This window comes from Vombatus ursinus, unplaced genomic scaffold (genome assembly GCF_900497805.2).
Source record: "Vombatus ursinus unplaced genomic scaffold, bare-nosed wombat genome assembly UNPS02014781.1, whole genome shotgun sequence".
Lineage (NCBI taxonomy): Eukaryota > Metazoa > Chordata > Mammalia > Diprotodontia > Vombatidae > Vombatus > Vombatus ursinus.
Genome location: NW_020954559.1, coordinates 20,319,157 through 20,341,363, shown reverse-complemented (window position 1 = coordinate 20,341,363; position 22,207 = coordinate 20,319,157).

The window sequence follows — 22,207 nt, the reverse complement described above, 5'->3', positions numbered from 1 at the left end:
CTTAAATTTTCCCTGACATAGACAACTTTCCTCTCTCCAAGAAATAATTCCCACTGTCAAACTCTCTGAAACTGCATGCCCAAGTTAGGCCAAACCAGATTAAAATGTAATTGGGAAATGTTTAACAAATTTTTTAAAAATACAATATGACATAGATATGTTAATTTTGGTTTTATGATATAAGGAAATTAGACTGATCTCTTAAATGATAGCTCATTAATCAAGAATGACCCAACCAGGTATTCTTAAAGAAGAACTTCAGTCTGAACTCTACAAGGTAGCCAACTGGCCTTCCCTTCTATGCCGTCGTAGACTTTTATTGTTAGACCTTGAAAGCCGAATCCATATTTGGTCATGAAGGCCTGCAATGGCTGTCTTTGGCCCAACCCTGCTTCCCTCATCCCAATGGTCTTATTAGATTGTTCATAATATACTAGTAGGAAAGAATTTTTCCATCTTAGAGAAGACTCCTGTTACCACCCACAATGGCAAGGCCCTTCTCAACAATTTCACATCTTCACCTGATAGTCATGGCAAACAGCAACTAATTGCACCATTTTACTACTAGATCACTAGTGGGCAGGGATAAATGACTTTCTGTAACATAGGGAGACATAGAGGACCAAAAAGTGTTTCTAGAACCTTGGGCTGCCATGAGGATGTCCTCATTATTAGATAAGAAGATAACATCTTTGAAGATACTGGTAAATAATAACTGGAGTGCCAGAGAGGTTGGTTCATGACTGGCCCTATATTCTTTGAAATGTTTATTAATGAATTCAGTTAGAGTTAATGGCATTATCATGTTAGCGTATATATAGGTAGATATAGCTTTAAAGTTTGCAAAAACTTTGTGTGTGTGTGTGTGTGTGTGTGTGTGTGTGTGTAAAAAATCTAATTTGTTCCTCAGCAGCTCTGTGAAGTAGGTGCTATTAATTATTCCTATTTTATAGGAACTGAGTTAAATGGCTTAGCCTTGTTAGTACAAGAAGTATGTGTTAGGAGAAGGACTTAATCCTGGGACTTCCTCACCACAAGGCTGATTTTCTGTCCCCAATACCATGCTAACTCTCAACTACTGGCAATATAATGTTAGCTCTGGAGTAGCCATAGAGATGATCTAGTCTAACTCCATCTTTCTACAGGTAGGATTCTAAGGCTTGTAGAAATTAAGTGACTTGCCCAAGGTCATGCAACTAATAGAGAAAGCATTTACTAAATGCTGGGGATACAAATTTGAGCAAGATAGCCCCAGCTCCCAAAAAACTTACATACTAGAGGGGGAAAGTAACACATAAAGAGGATGCTAAGGGGAGGGGCTTTTGTGCAGTAGGTTGGGCAAGACAAGGAGAAAGAAAGAGAAAGGGAGTGCAGAGCTATAAATGAAGTGGAGCGTGGCCTCTTCTGAAGTGCCAGTCAGGACTTGAACCCTAGGTATTTCTGTAGTGCTGGCCACTATAAGCACGTTGTACCATACTGCCTCAGTTGCCTAAAAGATACCGGTGGCAAGTTTAAGAGAAGAGATCTCAGAGGGCATTTAGTCAAAGTCATACTATAACATACCAATTAATGGTTTATACAGTTTTTGCTTTTGAAGATATTCAAAGTTGAGGACCCTTTGAGACAGACCCTTTTGCTTGTGATTTTCTTTTTAAGTTTTATTGATGTGTTTTGTTTTTACATTATGAATATTTTCTATGGCTCTCCTCCATGCCTGGAATGCTCTCACTCCTCTACTCTTTTTTTTTTTTTTTTTTGACTTTTGACTTCCTTGGCGTCCTTCAAGTCCCAAATAAAAACCTGCCTTCTACACGAAGCCTTCCTTAACCCCTCTTAATTCCATTGCTTTTCTTCTTTAATTATTTCCTAAATAATTTGTATATTGCTTGCTTTGTTTAAATTTGTTTGCATGTTGTCTCCCCCATTATATTGTAAACTCCCTGATGGCCACGAACTATCTTTTGCCTCTTTTTGTATTTCCAGTGCTTAGCACAGTGCCTGGCACGTAGTAAGTGCTTAATAAATATTTATTGATGTTTCATTGTTAATTCTTTGGAATCATGGATGGTCATTTGTATGGATCATAGTTCTTACATCTTTCAAAGTTGTTTGTTTATAGTGTCTAAATTATCCTCCTGGTTCTGCTCATTTCATTTTTATCAGTTTATAAAAATCTTCAAAATTGTTCATTTTTATAACATTGATGTTTTAGTATAAATTTTTCTGGTTTTTGGATATTTCTTTGCATTAGTTCATATATCTTTCCATGTCCCTGACATCATTTATTTCCTCATTGCTTACAGCACAACAGTATTACATCACATTCACATAACACAACTTATTCAACTATTCCTCAATTGAAAGACATCTCTTTAGCTTTTATTTGATCTCTTGAGGATATAGGCCTAGCAGTGGTATAACTTGGTCTAAAGGTATGTACTGTTTAATAACTTTTTGTGTATGACTCCAAATAACTTTCCACAATGGTTATACCCATTCATAGGGCTTCCAACACTGCATCTGTGTGCCTGTTTTCCCACAACCCTTCCAGCATTTGCCATTTTCCTTTGTTGTTGTCTTTGCCAATCTGATGAGTGTGAGGTAGAATCTGATAAAGATCTCATTACCACAATATATAAGGAACTAATTACAATTTAGAAGAATTAGAGCCACTCCCCAATTGACAAATGGCCTAAAGTCATGAACTGGCACTTCTCGAGAGAGAGAAGAGAGAGATTTATTCTCCTTTTGGGCATTTCCATCTGAATTGGCGCCTTTGCAACTTCTGCCTAGGTAGAAATTACCTAACTTTCTCCTAGGTCTGTCTGCAGGGGCTGAACAGAACAAGTCTAAATTTCTTTTATATGTCAGCCCTTCAAACATTTGAAAAGTTATCATACCATGTCAAGGTCCTTCACCATCTTTGTTTCCTTCCTCAGAACATTCTCCAGCTTATCAATGAAATACATAAACCATGGTGTCCCTGATTGCTTCCTTTTCTTTATCCCTCCAGATATATAAAAAAAGGAAAGACTTTAAATTGTGAGTTTAAGAAAAATAGGAACCTACAGCCCAGTACTCAGTTCAGGCTCTTCTACAGAAACCATGTTGTCTAAGGATCAGCCCTTGGCCAAAGAATGAAAATTCTTCTTGGATGAGGGCCCTTCATTCCCTTTATATACTGGCTTTTGTTCTACCTACAGCTTCTCCCTTCCTTGCTCTGGGATTCCTTGATCCCTTCCTTAATTTGTCCTTGAGCTCTGGTTATGGCTTAGTCATCTTTATATCTCTCCTTAGGCCTAACAGGAGGATATGGGCATAGCAGGCATTTAATGCATATTTGTTGAATAAATAGGCTGGGTGGACCTTAGGTTCCCAACTTTTTCTTATCCTCTAAAATCTCCCCCAAGCCTTGCTAGGTAACTTTGCTTTTGACTCTAACAACTTTCAGAGTGTGAGCTCAGTAGAGAGTGTTAGGAACAGACTATAGATTATAGGTTTAAAATGAAGAGGAAGCTAGCCCCTTTATTTCCAAAGCTATAATCGTGCAGTGAAAAGAACACTGTCTCTGGAATCAGAGGGTCTGGGTTCAAATCCCACCTCTGATACTGTTTGACCTAGGGCAAGTCATTTATCTTTCTTGTGCCTCAGTTTCCTCATCTGTTAGGCTAGATGGCCTCTGAGGTCTCTTTCAGCTATACATCTATGATCCTATGACCTGTACCCTCTTTCCCATCCCCACCTGCATTCTCTTGGACTTTGTTATTTTTGTTAGCCCCTCTAGTCAACATCCCTTTCTCCACTTCCCCTGCTGCCTCCAAACATCACTCCATTTTAAAGATTAAAAAATAGAAATAACAAAAATCTTTAACCCTGCTGTTCTTTATAGCTACTGACATTTCCTTTTACTGCTGTATTTCTTCCTTTAATTCCATTTCTTCACTACTATTTATCTCTTACTCCATTTACCACCTGAAGCTGTTCTCATTGAGTATAGACATTTACAGTCAGATCCTGGGACCGATTGGGTCTATTATAACTCCATGTATTATTAAATCCAACTATTTGGAAACTGAAATTAAGCATCTCTGATGGTGGTAAGGTCACATTTATTTAAAATCTTCTAAATTTACCTACTTATGTGGAACAGTCTTTTATTTCTCTAATCTATAGAGTAACCCTATTAAGATAGGATGCCAAATGTCATCTATAGCCTACTGTGACTTATTTGTCAAACTTTTCTTATAAGTCAGTTTAACATTTATGAAATGCAAGGCACTGTGCTGCTAGACATGGGGGATATAAAGATAGACAATTACATTGACATTATCTCAATGCTATATAATTAGAATTTATAATCCCCATTTCAAGATTTTATCTTTGAGGTTTAACATCTTATGTTAAAAGTATATGTATTCGCATGTGTATTTATATCTCACAGAAAGCATTAATGGGAAAATGTGATTTTAAAATGGAAATCTTACATTACCAATCTTTATCCAGTCTGATTCTCAGATGTAATATGTATAAAATGGCCCATCAAAATTCAGGTTTCTAAAATCAGAAAATAAGTGATGACTAATGTAATACTGACCATGTGATTTGTTTCAGAAGCTAGTACTCTGAAGACTAATTTAAAGGAAGCAAACCATATCATTGCCATCAAGATGATGAAAAGGTAACCTATTTTAAAACTGTTAATTAAAGAATCAAAAAATTCCGTTAACCATATGAGGGAGTTAGCAAAAGTCACTATATGCCATTTGGAAGTGGTCAAGGAGTAGTATTGGATAGGCAGCCAACCCATCCATGGATTTCTTGTTCCTTCATCTGTGAACCTACTAGATTATTCAGAGGCTTACGTGACAGTCTTCTGGAGAGCAACCCAGGAGAATTCCTATAATTTGAATAATAACATAAAATTTTTCTGTGGCATCCAAATGGTTCAATGGGATTCACTAATACTCATTTCTTATTCACCATATAATAACAATATGGTGATAATAGCTTGAATTCATTTGGAGCTTTAAGATTTTCAAAGAACATTACGTTTGTTATCTCTTTTGGTCTCACAACAACCCTGGGGATATAGGTGCTGTTTTTATCCTCATTTCACAGATGAAGAAAACTAGGCTGAGAGGGGACAAATGACTTACTAAGGGTCACACAGGTAAGGAAGTGCCTGAGGCAGGATTTGAACTAGGATTTTCCTGACTCCTGAGTCCAGTACACTATGCACTACTTAAAGATGTTGTACAAAATGATTTTTGGGGGCAGGACACGAACAAGCACAAGTCAGTGACATCAATCAGGGAAAGGTAAACAGAAAATGGTGTTTGGCTGGGCCTTGAAGGAGGCAAAGGATTCTTAGAGACTGAAGTGAGGAATGTATTCCAGATACAGAAGGACATTCTCCATATTGCAAGTAAAACACCATTCTTGCTTATTATTCCCGTAGATCGTTACTTGGGGTCTGCAGCTAATATGCAAATACTAGACAGGAGACAGAGAGGGTTATAGATAGATAGATGGATTTCTGTTTAGTATTTGAGTTAAACTTATTAAGTACTTGCTAAGTACCAGACTTTATGCTAAGCACTGGGAATGTAAATACAAGTAAATAAGACAGCCCCTACCCTCAAGGAGCTTACATTCAAAAGGGAAAAACTACACATCTGCTGGACAGCTGGGTGGTGCAGTAGGTAGAGTGCTGGGCCTGGAGTCAGAAGGACCCGAGTTCAAATGTGACCTCAGACACTAGCTGTGTGACCCTGGGCAAGACACTTAACCCTGTTTGCTTGTCTCCTCCTTTGCAAAATGAGCTGGAGAAGGAAATGGCAAACCATTTTATCTTTGCCAAGAAAACCCCAAATGGGGTCACAGAATTGGACATGACTAAATCGACAAAAACAGCACAAGAGCAGAAACAGGGCCAGAGAAAGGGTATCCAGACAGAAGCAAGGCAGCAGGAAAGGAGAAGTCCCTGTGAGTGAGGGGAAATATGACTGGGTCCTAAACAAAATGATTGTTCCAGGAGGGAGCTGCCTAATCAGGAGAGCAAATCTTAGGATGGAGATTTCTCCAGGGACAGACAATTTAGCAGTTGAAGAAAAGTGGAAGAGTGAGGCCAGACGTGACTCGGGGTAAGTAAGGGAAAGATCCCTCTTAAAATGGTTGTTCCCAGGAAGGGACTCAGCACTCAGAACTAGTAACCCAATGATTGTGAAGGCTCCCACAATACAGATCACAGCCCATCATCTTGGCAAAGGTACTAGAGTGGTACCTCAGACACTTACTAGCAAAGGAAATGGCCATTTCCTTCTCCAGCTCATTTTACAGAGGAAGAAACTGAGGCAAACAGGGTTAAGTCACTTGCCCAGGACCACATAGCTAGTAAGTGTCTGAGGCTCAATTTGAACTCAGGTCTTCAGGCTCTTTGCAGTATCATATCCCTGAGCCATGTAGTTTCCTCTTAGGCAAATAGAGGGTAAGTGACTTTGACAGGATCACATAGCTAGTAATCTGAGGCTGGATTTGAACTCAGATATTCCTGACTCCAGGTCCTGTGCTCTATTCACTACCTCCTAAACAACTACATATGAACAAGATATATACATGATAAATTGGAGATAATCAACAGAGAGGAAGTGCTAGCATTAAGGGAGATCAGGAAAGGCTTTTAGCTGGGGCTTAATGTAAGCAGGGAAGACAGCAGAGATTCAGATGAAGGAAATTGCAGGTATGGGGAAGGGAAGGAAACAAGTATTTATTAAGAGTCTACCATGTGCCAGGCACTGTGACTTTAAAGATGTTAAATGCTCGGAGTCAGGAAATAAAATATCTTGTTCAAGGAACAGCCAGTGACAGTGGAAGGTGGACTATGTAGAGAGGAACAAGGTAAAAGAAGACTAGAAAGACAGGAGGATGACAGGTCCTGAATGGCATCTGTGTTTTTAAATAAAGATCTTCAGTGTCTTGACCCAGAATGTTGAGAAACACTCAGGTGCTTTTGGAGGTTTTTGAGCAAAGTTTTCCATCTGGCTACCCTTCAGTTCACGTCATGGGGGCAGTTTCTGTCCTTCCCTAAGGCTTGCCAAAGAAAGTGGAATCAATAACTCTGCATGCGAAATTTTAAGAATGGTAAAGCATCAGGTACATAAGCGAGAATTTGTAGTTACAATGTTAAAATATGTAATTATCTTCTAACTTATATAGAACCAGAACAGAGCTCCCATGCTCCAGAATTAGCCCCCCCCAAAAAATTCATCCTTAATATTAAAACTCTAAATTCTCATTTGAGCAGTTGTACTTTTTCAATAATATTAATTATAACCATAACACATTTCTATTTTAAGATTTTCAAGATGCTTTATCACACATATACCATAAAGTAGGTAATAATATTTGTCCCCATTTTACAGATGAGGAAACTTAGGGTTAAAGAGTGGATTAAAGTCCTTTGTCCATGGTTACACAGCTAGTTGAACTCACTTCTCCGGGCTCCAAGTACAGCACTATACTGTTTCCACTATAGGCATTCCAAGCTTTATTGACTCTAACATAGTTTTTTTTTTTAAACAAACAACTAAACCATAAGCTCCATGAAGGGTGTCTTATTTAAACTTTGCATTTCCTCCAGTGCTCAGCATAGTGTTCCATCTATAGTAGAAACCTAGTAATATTTGTTGAATGAATGGTTAAGTATGTGATATTTACCTTTGTTTTCTAGAATATTTTTTATTTAACTTTTTTCAGTGAACAAAAATCTACTTTGTTTCCTCTCCATTGAAAAAGAAAGAAAAACAGAACTCTTAAAACAAATATGCATAGCTAAGCAAAACAAATTTCTGCATTGGCAATGTCCAAAAGAATCTCAATCTGCACCTTGAGTCTATCATTTCTCTGTCAGGAGGTGGGTAGCATGTTTCATCATGAATTCTCTAGAGTCATGGTTAGTCACTGCATTGATCAGAATGTTTGAAAGTCTTTCAGAGTTGTTTGTCTTTACAATGTTGTTGCAGTATAAAATATCTCCTGTTTCTGTTCCCTTCACTTTGCATTGGTTGATACCAGTCTTCTCAGATTTCTTTGAAAATATCCTCTTCATCCTTCCTTACAGAACGATAGAATTCCAAAACCATAATTTGAGGGGTAGCTAGGTAGCAAAATAGAGTGCTGGGCCTGGAGTCAAGGAATACTCATCTTCCTGAGTTAAAATCTGGCTTCAGACACTAGCTGTGTGACTCTGGCCAAGTCACTTTATCCTGTTTGCCTCAATTTCCTAATCTGTAAAATGAGCTAGAAAAGGAAACTAGAAAAAAGAAGAGTCCAGTATTTTTCCAAGAAAACCCAGTAAAGAGGTCACAAAGAATAGGACACAACTGAAAAATGACTAAACAACCACCACCATAATTTGTTCATCCATTTATCCAATAATGAGTATCTACCTTACTTTTCAGTTCAGATCACACAGCTTGGACACTTCTGAGGTGGGATTTGAACTTAGGTCTTCCTGACTCCAGGAAATGTAGATGATCTAAAAACAGAAGATGCAAATAAAAATTTACCTTTAAAAATTAGCCAGAGGCAGCTAGGTGGCACAGTAGATAGACTACCGGACCTGAAGTCAGGAGGACCTCACATACACTCACACAAACTACTATAAATATTTTTGTATTTATTGGTTCTTTTCCTCTTTGATCCCTGTGGGCTGTAGGCCTGGTAGTGTTATTACTGTGTCAAAGTGTATGCCAAGTTTAGTAACTTTTGGGGTATAGTTCCAAATTGCTTTCCAGAATAGTTGGATCAGGTCACAGCTTTACCAACAGTGCCTCAATGTACCTGTTTTCCTGCAGCTCCTCCAGCATTCATCATTTTCCTTTTTTGTCAGCTTTGCCAATCTGGTGGGTATAAGATGGAAGTTCAGAATTTTTTAAATTTGCATTTCTCTAATTATTAGTGATTTGGAATATTTTCATATGGCTATAGATAGCTTGGATTTCTTCCTCTGAAAACTTTGTGTTTATGTCCTTTGACCAATTATCATTTGGAGAATGACTGTTAGGGTTACAAATTTGTATCAATTACCTATATTTTTTAGAAATGAAACCTATATCACAGAAATTTGCTACAAAGACTTTTTTTCTCAGTTACTTACTTTCCTTCTAATTTTTGTTATATTAGCATGCATGATATTCAAATATAATTCAGCTAGTTTGTCACAGTTCCTGTGTTGCAAAAGCTGGTCTAATATTCACAGTAAATTTTTATGATTCACCATAGTCTGAACTCATTTTCTTAACTGCTAGGTCATTCTGTTGGCCTGCCTGGAAAATCTCACACAGTGGAATGAATGCTACTTACTATCTGCCTGTGGGAACTTGGTCAAGGTTCTAAACTTCTCTGGGACTCAATTTCCTTATCTGTAAAGTTAGGGAGCTTGGTTATCTTTATTATTACATCATTCAGGGTGTTTTATGTGATTTTGACTTTTCTCTTTACACTATGCTGTCTTAGTCAAAGTGAGAACTCAGAAAGACCTTAGCTTAAAAAGGCCAAGGTCTCCCACTGCATCCAGGGCCCATCTCCAGTCATTCTGATCTATATCTCACCACTGGACCCAGATGGCTCTGGAGGAGAAAGTGAGGCTGGTGACCTTGCACAGCCCTCCTTTACTGAAATCCAATTCACTTGCAAGTCATGGCATCAGGGTCATCTTCGAGAACGGACAAACAACGACAAAGGAGCTTGATAGTTCATTGGCTATAGAGATGGACCTGGGGTCCAGAAGACCCAAGTTCAAATCCAGCCTCAGACACTTTATAGTTTTGTGATCCTGGGCAAGTTATTTAACCTCTATCTGCCTGAGTTTTCTCATCTACAAAATGGGGATAATAGTTGTATGTGTGAAGGAAATAAGATACTTGTAAAATGCTTTGCAAACCTTAAAGCACTATATAAGTGGTGTTCTTATGGAGTTTCATTAGATGATCTCTAAGGTTCCTTCCAGTCAATAGTCTGGTTTAGAAGTAGCAGAATTAGCAGTTGGTATGAAGGAGTGGGTAGTGAAGGGAGTCAGGCATACTAATCACAAAAAGTAAACAATTTGCAGTTCAATATCAAGGGAAGAAAAGAGAAACTTAAAAGTGGAAGTAGGAACTGTATTACCACCCAGTACGGCATTTTATATTGCCTGGATGGCTGTGAATCATCAAGAAGGCAGGGAAGTGTGTAATGTAATCCACTTCAGGAAACTTTCCTTTCACAATGGTTAAAACAAAAAAAGACATCGGTGCTCAAAGAGGTTAGTTTCAGTTATCTGGACAATTCACTCGGAGAGCAACTTATTCCCTGGTGCTGCCAGATAAATGAGGTGTTACCTAGTTTGCTGCTTCCAAATGACCCCAGGCGCTGAACAACAGGACCCTGAAATTGGGATGTGAAGTTACAGAGCTGAGGCGGCATACTTTGAAACCAGGGAATAATGTATTAAGCTGGTTAGGTGTAACATTCTGAGCATTACATTAGTAACTCCACCAGGCAATGTGCTTTTTAAAAGACTTGGGCATTTATTAGCTGTTTCAAATCCTTTCTATTAGGTACAGGCCCTTTCCTGGAACCATTCCAGATGTGAGAAGAGGAACAAGTAAGACTCATTCTACCTTGGACTCCTACTAGTTAGTGGGATGAGAATGAAAAGCTGGGGGCAACTGAGGGCTAATGAGATCAAGGTAATAGAAGGAAGTGTTCACTGGGCTCTGGGTCCTTGTCCAATTCACTGATGGTGGTAGGGAGGAAGCAGGGAGACCTCCTGGACCATCGTTAGTAATCCAGTTGGACCAAACAAAGGAGCTAAAAACCATGCACTGGGGAAATGTTCCTCCCCCGTGGTTTATTCTTCTCTGGTTTCAGAATTCAAGTTTGAGGGAAAGGATACGTCTGAGATTTACAAATAAATATAAAAGCACTATTCTTGCTAAGGGAGTATAACAGTTCAAGATGGTGATATGATATCAAAGAAATGAGGGACTCTGTGTGTGAGATAATGCATATGATGTTGGACTATTGATATGTTGATAAGGTTTTCTCTTTTTTGTTATGGGGGGAGAGGAGGGGAAATAATTGGGAAATATTTGTGCTTTAGTCTAAGTCATTTTTAGTTATGCCTGATTCTTCATGACCCCTTTTGGGGGTTTTCCTGGCAAAGGTATTGGAGTGGTTTACCATTTTCTTCTCCAGCTCATTTTACAGATGAAAAAACTGAGGCAAATACAGTTAAGTGACTTGCCCAAGGTCGCACAGCTTGGACACTTCTGAGGTGGGATTTGAACTTAGGTCTTCCTGACTCCCAGAAATGTAGATGATCTAAAAACAGAAGATGCAAATAAAAATTTACCTTTAAAAATTAGCCAGAGGACGGCTAGGTGGCACAGTAGATAGACCACCGGACCTGAAGTCAGGAGGATCTCAGTTCAAATCAGGCCTCAGACCAAACACTTGACACTTACTAGCTGTGTGAACCTGGGCAAGTCACTTAACCCCAATTGCCTAAAAAAAAAAAAAAATTAAAAAAAATAGCCAGAAAATTCAGAACAGAAAGATGTTCAGAAGTAGACAGTTTTGTTAACACCATGTTTAATTTAATATATACTTTTCAAAATCTGTATATAATAGAAGTTCATAATTTCATATATAATTTTTGTTTTTTGTAAATTGAAATGTTCATGTTTGTTGACATTTATTAAGTTGATAATTAAAAATGTTGTTTAAAGTTAAAAAAAAAAAGAAAGAAAATTCTGCTGTAACAGGTAGATAGAGAATTCTCTACTCGCCTTACCAGAGGCCCTCATGACAAATGCCGTGAGGGGCAGCGACTGCAAAGTCACCAGGTCTTGTGTTAGAGCTCAGAGCCTCTTACAGAGTCAGGTCAATGCTCTCATGCTTGTTCAGGTTCTGTCCAAAAGTGAATTAACCTCTCTTTTGCTGCTTTTCTTTTCCTTAAGTAATATATCATCACAAACTAAGGAGTTTAAAAAGCAGCTGTGAATGGGGTAATAACTTTTTTTTTAAATAGTATTTTATTTTTTCCAACTATACATAGACATTTTTTATAAAATTTTGAGTACCAAATTTTCTCCCTCCTTTCCTTCCCTTTCCCCCTTCCTAAGACAGTAAGCAATTTGATATAGGTTATATATGTGCAATCATGTAAAACATACTGGAAAAGATCATTAAGGCATATTTTGTCCCATCCCCTAATTTGGCAAATGAGAAAGCTAGAGACCTACAGAAGCTAAGCCCAAGATCACAAGACTAATTAGTGACAGAGCTGGAACTGTACTCCAGGTCTCCTTTTTCTCAGGACATTGTTTTTCCTTCTATACCCTGGTATACATCATTTCATCGTCAATCATTATTACTACGTGCCAAGCATAGCGCTAAGCATGAGAGACACAAAGGCAAAAGAACAAGCAAACAAAACCATGGTCTCTGCCCTCAAGAAGCTCATGTTATTATGGGGGAGACAACATGTAAATAACTAGGTACATAGAAGATGTATGCAGAGTAGATGGCAGGCAATCTGAGAGGGGAAGGCACTAGCAGCTGAGAGGACCAGGAAAGGTCTCCTACAGAAGGTGTAGGACTTGAGTGAGTCTTGAAGGAAGCCACAGAAGCTAGAATGTGAAAGGGATTCCAGGCATGGAAGAGAGCTCATGCAGAGACATAGAGTTGGAAAATGGGAGTATCATGTTTGAGAAACTTCATGTGGGCCCATGTGGCTTGATCATAGAGTGGAGGAGGGGGAGGAGAGAGAAGGGAATAAAGTGTAAGAAAACTGGGAAGGTAGACAGATACCAAGCTATGAAAAGCTTTAAATGCAAAAAAGAGCACTTTACATTTGATTAGGGAATCACACGAGTTCAGTGAGCAGGATGCAGAACTACATTTAAGAAAAATCTCCTTGGCATCTGAGTGGAAGATGGATTGTGATGGAGAGAGGCTTGAGGCTGGGAGGACAGTTAGAGAAGACTATTGCAATATGGATTCCCCCTCTGGACAGTGCTCTGCAGCTGTTCAAGAAGGAAAAGAATGTTTTAAAAGCCCTTTCAGAGAACAGAGAATGCATCTCCTTAGAGAACTGGCGTGCTCTATTTCGGGGGGGAAATCTAGTAGGTGTTAACTTAACTTCATGACTTCATCAAGGTTTTCATATAGATCAATACCTGTTATGTTCCTCCTGGATACTGCCGCTGGATAGTCCTTAGCTTACTTGACAGTTTTTATTTCACCTCCAGCATTCTAGCAACATCCTCTAAGTTATCTGATGCTGATACATCTTGGCGCTGAAATTGCTGAAGTGGAGGTAACCAATTCAACAGAACTGCAGAGTGGGAGTTAATATCCCTAACAATAAAGATAATTAAACACAGGAAATAGGCTTTTTAAGAAGGTTGTGAGGCAAGATTCATCAACCTTTCCTAAGGTCATCAGCCTCTGCCCCTTTGGTAGCAGCAGAGATGTGGAATCTTACAGGCAGCATTGTGTCTCACTGGCAGAAGGGAAGGGAGTGTGGAAATGACTATTACCCCAAATGCCATCTTGGGCATGTATGCCAAGTTGTCAGACATTGAGGATGCCATTGACAGAGTAACAGCTGCGGGTCTGAGGCAGAGGGGGCGTGTGGATACCATTCTATTTAAGGGTTCAGGAGGTCATGTCATGGAGGATGTTGATCATGGAGTAACTGGAAACCATCCTGGGAGTGATGATGGAAAGAGTGGACAGAGAGCCGGCATTGTGGTGAAGCAAACTTAGGAGTTTGGGTGGCCAAGAGAGCATTTGTGTTGTGAGCTTAAGAGTTTCTGAGTTGGTTCAGTGTAGGAGGGGTGATTCAGAAGTAGTGGGTGGAAGCTTGGAAAGAGTGAGCAAAGATGGCATGGAGGAGAAAGAGTGAGTGAGTGAGTGATATGGGGGAGAGAATGAAGTAAGTTTGGAAAGTGAGCAGAGAAGGACAAAGTGGAGGGGAGAAGAGGCAGGCAAAGTAAGGGGAAGAGTTAAAGTAGGAGCTATAATAAGATTTGGTCTCATGCCATTTATCCGAATTGTGTATTTCTGAACTTCCTCCAAGACTGTTTTGGGAAGAGAGTGCCTGGGAAACTACAAGGAGACCCATGTTTGTGAGTAACACTTGCAAGAATCTTGTTATATAGTCTCTTTCCCCAGTTCTATTTAAAGTTGTTAGAAAGTTGCCTCTGGGAGAATATCAGTCATGGAGAACAACATGGTTGAGAACTCTGAAATGCTGAAGGAAAGAATGTGGTACAGTAGATAGAACCCTGGCCCTGGAATCAGAAGACCTGGGTTCAGATCCTGTCTGACACTTCTCCTTTATGTGACATTGAACAATTTTCTCCAAGACCTCAGTTTCTTTATCTGTAAAATGAGAAACTTGAACCATATGGCCTCTGAAGTCCCTTCCAACTGTACGTCCATGACCCTGAGATCTTATGATAAGAAAGATATGGTGGAGGTAAAGTGGGCAAGATTTAGCAGATGGGGGGAAATTTTGAGTGAGGAAGAAGAGTTAAAGACTTGCCATGACTTGAAGATGGCCTTGATTCTTCTCTGGTATCCTTATTAAGGATGGCTCATCCAAACCTTCCTTTCACTGGTGGGAAGAAAGATACCATCTTTCAAGTGGGAGAGATGGGAGCAAATAGTCATGGGTTTAATTAGCTGGGAAGGGAGGTGTCAGTTGTGAGCAGGTTGGAGGAAAGAGGACAAAATGAGGGTAGTTGTTTGGAAGAAGAAGAAGAAGGCAAAATACGGGTTTAAAATTATACTGTGTTTCCATCATTTACCATCCATCCTTTATAATAATTAATACTGATTCATTTGGTACTCTGTGTTCTTCAAAGTGTTGTGTCCCTGAATTTAAAAAATCACAGTGTCCTTGTTTCTTCTTAGCCACAAGTTTTCTGGCTTCTTGAATCACTTTGCAGGAATATGAAGTTTCCTGAAATTCAGCTATCGGCATTTTTTTTTTTTGCATCCCCTAAGAAGTTTCATTGTTTTGCTAAAGGAAGTAGCAGACTCCCAGCCAAAGCAGTCTCCAGGGAAGGATTGTTTTCTGTTGGTGTATAACACTTGGGAGCCACCTTGGCAAGGTAGGGCAGGTGGGTGCAGTGAATGTATGAGAGCATACCCTGGAAAAGAACAATAGCATTATTATCAAGTGGCAACTTAGATCTTATTAGGACTATCAAATTGATAGCATTGATTAATGTGGAGAAAAAGATATGTAAGACTTCTTCAGGTTAAAAGGCTACATAATTTCTCTCAGCAGAACCTCTCACTGAAAAGAGTCACTTAGCCAGTGAGATTTGAGGAAACCAATGGAGTTATCAGAAATGAAGCCCTATTAGGATCTGTCAGGGATGCCATTGGCTACTCTGCAGCAGTTTAAACCTCTATGCTCAGGCCTGCCATGACTTTCCTGGGAAATCCATTCCTGGATCCTGCTGTACCCAGAAGATTATGAAAGGCTTTCCTGCTGGTAATAGGCCTCCCTTCTTTGCTTTGGTTTCATGATGACCCTTCTCCTGTTCTCACTTCCTGGCATAACTTTAAACTGTTCCCTTGTTCTGATTGCCATCCCTTATGGATTCTCTGAGTCCGGCCTGTCTTCTTCACATGTTCCTGCATTCAATCTCCACCTCCCCTTTGGCTCTTCCAGGCTTGTATAACCTAACCCTATCTTCATGTGGCCTAGGACCTAGAGCTTATCCTGCTATACCCATGGGGTTTCTTAATCATTTCTGTGTCATAGACCCCTTTGGCAAGCCTGGTGAAGCCTATGAACTCTTTCTTAGAATGGCATCTTGAAATGCATCACATAAAATGCACAAAATTACAGAGGAAATAATTTATATTGACATGCAAATATCAAAATATTTTAAAAACCAAGTTCATTGACTCCAGGTTAAGAACCCTTGGTCTAAAATAAAGGAAGGGAGTAGCTCTAAGATTTTAATAGGCTAATAAGGTAGGCAGTTTCCTTTCATCAAACTATCTGATTCATCTCAGTGCAAAACTGTAGGCTAATGGAAAAACCCAGCAGCAGACATGGAACAACCAGGAGGGCCTCGATCAGAATCAATCACATTGTACTTGCACAGCTCACTCTGCTGTTTTCACACTCTGTGTATGCGTATATGGGGGACGTAGGACGGCGACCTCCTCCTTCACAGTCACAGCTGGGGCTGTCCAGTTCCACACTGACTTTACTACTCATTCTTCCCTTTATGACACACTTGCCTCTTCTCCTCAGCATTTGGTCCCTCTCTGTTCACATTTTGCAGACTCCACAGCTGCTCCATTCTCCTTTATCACTCTCTGTCCTCAGTTTCTGCTCACTTTTTGCATGTCCACTGTCCAGGGCAAGGCAAGCCCCTAAGCTCCCAATCACAGAAGCAGCAGATAGGGGAGGGGATGATACAGTCAATAACAAAAAAGGAAGGAAGGAAGGAAGAGAGAGAGAGAGAGAGAGAGAGAGAAAGAGAACAAAACCCTAAAAAGACCTGAGAGTTTTATGCAGCCATCCTGTGTGTTGGGGGTTTTCTTGAGGGGGATACAACACCTCTCTTTTCCTTTTTTGATCCTTCAAGGCTATCCTTTATGGGCATTTAAAATGTACCCCATCATTATTATGGGGTATTAACTATTTTTTTAAACAACTCTTTTTTTTTTTTTTTTGGCTAGGCAATGGAGTTAAGTGACTTGCCCAGGGTCACATAGCTAGTAAGTGTTATGTATCTGAGGCTGGATTTGAACTTGGGTCCTCCTGAATCCAGCACCAATGTTCTATCCACTGCACCACCTAGCTGCCCCCGGGTATTAACTATTAAAATAGTATGATGAGTGAGAGCCAAAACAGGGTGACACATTTCTCATTTTTCAAGAAAGGCTTATCTGTGCATTTCATTCTTACATATCGTTCATTTCCAGATATTATCAACACATGAGCCAAATAAGCTCATCCTTGTAACCAAGAAAACCAGTCAAGCAAAATCACGAGACATTGTAATGTAGACTCACAGAATATGTAACATTCTATACTCATAGCCTTTACCCCTCCTCCCACCCCCCCACAAAAAAACAAAACAAAACAAAAAAAATAAAACTTCCCACACCTCTTTCTTCTCTCCAAGGTTAACTTTGGTCAGCTTGGTGGCTCAGTGGATAGAGTGCTGAAACTAGAAGTTCAAGAAGGCCTGAGTTCAAATCCTGTCCAAGACACTAGCTGTGTAACCCTAAGCAAGTCGCAACCCTCTGACCCTAAGTTTTCTCTTCTGTCAAATGGGCATAATAATAGCACTTATTTTCAGGATTGTTATAAAGTTAAAATGAGATAACTTAGGTAAAGCATTTTGTAAATCTTAAGTGCTAATTATTATTATTAATCAACATTTGGTTTTACCAAGCAGGTGACTTACCTGGGGCTTGTACCCCCAAGGATGCCACTATTCTGGTCCTCTTATATCATCTCACATGATCTGTTGCCTTTTTCACCTAAGCATAAACAATAATGGTCCTTTGCCTTCAAGGAACTGACCTAATGAAAAACTGAATAGTTCTTTGTGAACAAAGGAAGGATAATAATAATGATGATAGCATTAATGTAGTGCTTTTAAGATTTGCAAATTTCTTTATTCATTACCTCCCGTGATTCTTACAACAAACCTACAAGGTAGTTGCTTTTATCCCCATTTTACAGAGGAAGAAACTGAAGTTCAGAGAGATTAAATGATTTGCCCAGGATCACACATGCAATGTCTGAGGAAAAATTCCAACCCAGGGCTTCCCAATTCCAAGTCCTGTATTCTATCTACTACCTTATGCTGCTTCTCACGTCTCTTAACTCAAATGCTACCAGTAGTTAATTAATCCCTTAATAATCCCAACTACAATGGCCTTCCTTTTCAGCCTCCATCCTCATTGATCCTCCATTGGTTTTAACAACTGCTGGGTTCTCCTCCTACCTTTCCAGTTGTTCTTTCTCTTATTCTTTTTCCAAACTCAAAATGGGGCTTCCCCAAAGTTCTCTCTTTAGCCTCTTCATTTCTATCTATTGGCAATCTCATTTATGTACCCCACCTCCACATGTGGCCCACCACACTCCCGAATGAGACTTGAATGAGATTAAAATGTAATTAGTTTAACAAATAAAAATACAATAAAAAAGGATAATATCACATTTTAAAATGACATCAACATGCAGCCCACAGAGATCCCTATGTACCAATTAGTGGCCCCTATTTCTGTTTGAGTTTGATACAACTGATGGAGATGATTTATCTTTGTGTTCTAACACAGAGTCTTGCACATGGTAGGCAATGAAATATTTGATGAATTTTATTGAATTAAATAAATTTCCAAATCTATGTCTATAGCACTAACTCTAAGCTTCATGTCTATATTTCTAATTGCCTGTCTCTTTACATAAATGTCCTTTTGTCATCTCAAGATCAACCTATCTAAAACTGAAGTAATTATCCTGCCGTCTAAGCCCACTTCATTTCTAACTATGTCTGTCAGTGGTACTGCCATTTGTCAGTCTCCCATGTTTGAAATCCCACCATTAACTTTTTTCTTCCCTTTTTCTCACCTTTTACCCCTAACCAATTATCAAGTCTTATTTCTACCTCCGAAGCATATGTCAAACCCTCTCCCTCCTCTCAATTCCCATAGCCAATACCCATTACAAATCTTTATTATGTACCCCATTACAAACCTGCCAAGACTTTTACAATAGTTTTCCTGACTTCAGTGTTTGCCCTCTTATGTTTCCTTATACAAAGAACTGTAATGACTTTCTCTGCTCAAAAACTCTCCATGGCTCCCTCTAGTCTACTGAGTCAAATTTGTCATCTTTTGGCATGCAAAGCCTTTCATTGTCTGACATCATCTTGCTTTTCTGGTATCCCAACTGCTTACAGGATATTGCTGCCCAGCATCACCTCAAGCTCCACATTTGGTTGAGTTGAGTAGTTTTCAGCCGTATCCTACTTTTGTGAACCTATCTGGGGTTTTCTTGGCAAAGATACTGGAGTGGTTTGCCATTTCCTTCTCCAGCTCATTTTACAGATGAGGAAACTGAGGCAAACAGGGTTAAGTGATTTGCCCAGGGTCACAGCTAGTAACTGTCTGAGCCTGGATTTGAACTTACTTGGTCTTCCTGACTCCAGGCTTGGCACTCTATCTACTGTGCCACCTAGCTGTTCAATATAACTAACAGCAAAACTATCTTTCTTTCTATGCCTGGTACTCCTCCTTATTATCTATGTCAATGGCATCACCATTCTCTTAATCTCCTAGAAGTAAAGCCTTGGAGTGATCTTTGAGTCTTCCTTCTCCTGGAGCTCTCATATCAAATTAATTATCAAGTTCTAATTACCCAAATCCAGCTTTATTTTATTTTACTGAGTGCCATGCCCTCTGTATGCCAGCAAACTATTCTTTAGACCCCAAAATATAACCTATATCCTCCTGCCTCTTTGCCTTTGCCGGTGCTGTCCCCCATGACTGTATCAACCTTTCCTGCTTTTCTGCCCAATTCCTATCAGTCATTTCAAATGTATCTCAAATTCCTCTTCTAGTAATGACTTTCCTGCTTAGACCTTACAGGTTATTTTTGTTTTGTTTTGCACCTCTCTTACTTAACATGTAATGTTAATAACTATCTGGTTTTGTATCTTAGCTCCCCTCCTCTCCCCCTGCAAACCCTGTGAGGGCAAGGACTGTATCTTATTTAAACTTTGCATCTAGCCTTGCATTTAGCACAGTGATCTGCAAACATTAGGGACTTAATAAATGTTTGTTTGTTATAAATTCTATAGAAAGTTCACCCTTTCACTATTTCTTTTGTGAAAGAATTGTTGTCTACCGGGGCAGGTAGGTGGCACAGTGGATAGAGCTCTAGCTTTGGAGTTAGGAGGACCTGAGTTCAAATCTGGTCTCAGACACTTGACACTTACTAGCTGTGTGACCCTGGGCAAGACACTTAACCCTGATTGCCTCACCAAAAAGGAAAAAAAAAGAATTATTGTCTACCCTAAACATTGCTTGTCAGCCCTACCTGGTTGTCTCTCATAGTAAATATTTAATATATGCTTGTTGACTGACTGACTGACTGACTTCTGACTTGTAAGATCACAGAAAATGTCTCAACAAAAGTGGTAGGATTTTGACCTGGCACCAGAAAAAGGAGCAAGAGTTTAATAGGATCGTAGTTTAGAGCTAAAAGGGACCTGGTATGTTATCTAGTCTAATTTTTTCATTTTGCAGATAGGGAAACTGAGACGCAGAGAAGTGAAGAGACCCACCCTGGACCCAGAACTATAGGCAGAGCTAGGATTTGAATCCAGGTCCCCTGACTCTAACTTTGGCTCTCTTCCCATAGTTCTATTCTGCTGGTAAAGAGGAGGAAATGATACCATTCAAAGTATGGTAGATGAGTTACCAAGGCACAAAACATGTTCAAGAATAGTTTGTAGTGACTTCTGGGAGCCAAGATAGCGGAGTAAGATGTTGCTCTCACCCTCCCTTATTGACCTCTGAAAGCCCAGAAAATATTGCCCCAGGAAAAACCCTGGAACAGCTGAACCAGCAAAAAGATGGGGTGCAACAGTGTTGTAGCCCAGGAAGCTTGGGAGATTAATGGGAAAGGCCCCTCTTGTTCTGAGGGAGGGGGAGCAGTACAGAATGGGAGGCAACCCAGCAAGCTAGCGGAAAGTTCCACCTCAGCATACCAGGGAGAGATCCTGAACCCCAGGGTGGTAGAGCAGGCAAGCACCAACACCAACCTTGAGTGCCTCAGTCTGGACAGGGGAATCAGTGGTAACTGGCTTGGAAAACCACCAAGTGCCATGGCGTTCTCTGGCAGCCAAGTCTCCCAGTGCCTCAGCAAAACTCTGGAAAGCACCACTCCAAGAGGGAAGGCTCCAGGCTGAGAGATATCCTGCAGCAGTGAAACATCCCTGTGCAAGGCCTGGGTGAGAAGGAGCCAAAGAAAGGAATACAAGGGCTGGGTGAGCAGGCATCCTCCAGGGGCCGGACTCCCCCATTGCTTCCCCTAGAGCTCCAGTGTTGCTGATTTCAGCCCAGCACCAGGTAAGCTGCCAGAACCGTACAGCCTCCATCTGCCAGCACCTGAGGCCCCAGAACACAAAGCCAGTGACCGGCTCCCGGCACAAGAAGCTTGTGTCAGTGCCCCCTGCTCTCCAGCAGGAGAGCTCAATTTTTTTAAAGGTCAGGAAATAAGCAAACAAGAAAACATGAGCAAAAAGAAACATACAATGGCCATAGATTCTTATTATGGGGACAGGGGAGATCAAGGCAGAAATTCAGAAGAGGACAACATTGTCAACAAACCCACATCTGAAACCTCGAAAGGGAATATGAACTAGTCTGAAGCCCAAAACGCCTTCTTGAAAGAGCTCAAGAGGGATTAAAAAAAAATAATTTGCAGCCCAGTTTGGAGCAGAGTGATGAGGGAAAAGGTTGGAAAGCTAAGTTGAGACCAGGGTAGGTGAAATCTCTCTATGACTGGCTGAGGAATCAAAACTTTATCTGACAAGCAATAGGGAGACAGGAAGGGTTTGGAACAAGGAAATGGCATGATGAGAAGAGTGCTTTGTAGAGAAGGGAGAAATTAGAAGTGGGGAGACCACTGATGAAGCAGCAGCTGTCCAGGCAAAAGGTGAGTGATAAAGGGCCTAGCTGAGGATGGTGGTAATGGGAATGGGTGGTGCAGGAAACAATGAAAAGGGAAAGTAGAACTTGGCAACTGAATTTGGTGGGTGAAGAAAATCTGAAATCTCAGTTTGTGTATCTGTAAGATAAAGGAGTTGGATAAGACCAGTATCTTGTACAGCTCTAAAATCCTAAGATCTTGAGATAAATAATATTTCATTCTCTTGGGTATATACCTGTAGCCACCCAGTTGCTAGGTATCTATAGTAAAAAAAGTTTCTCCAAATGCATAACCAGCTGGTACTGGATCCTGACAGCCCTCATGAAAGAGATTTGGGGCCTTTACTTTTTTTTTCTGGAAAATAAATGGTTCATATTATAGGGGATATACACCACCTGGATTTCTTTATTTGCCTCTTCCTTCTTTTCAGACAGCTTGATGATGTATTTCATC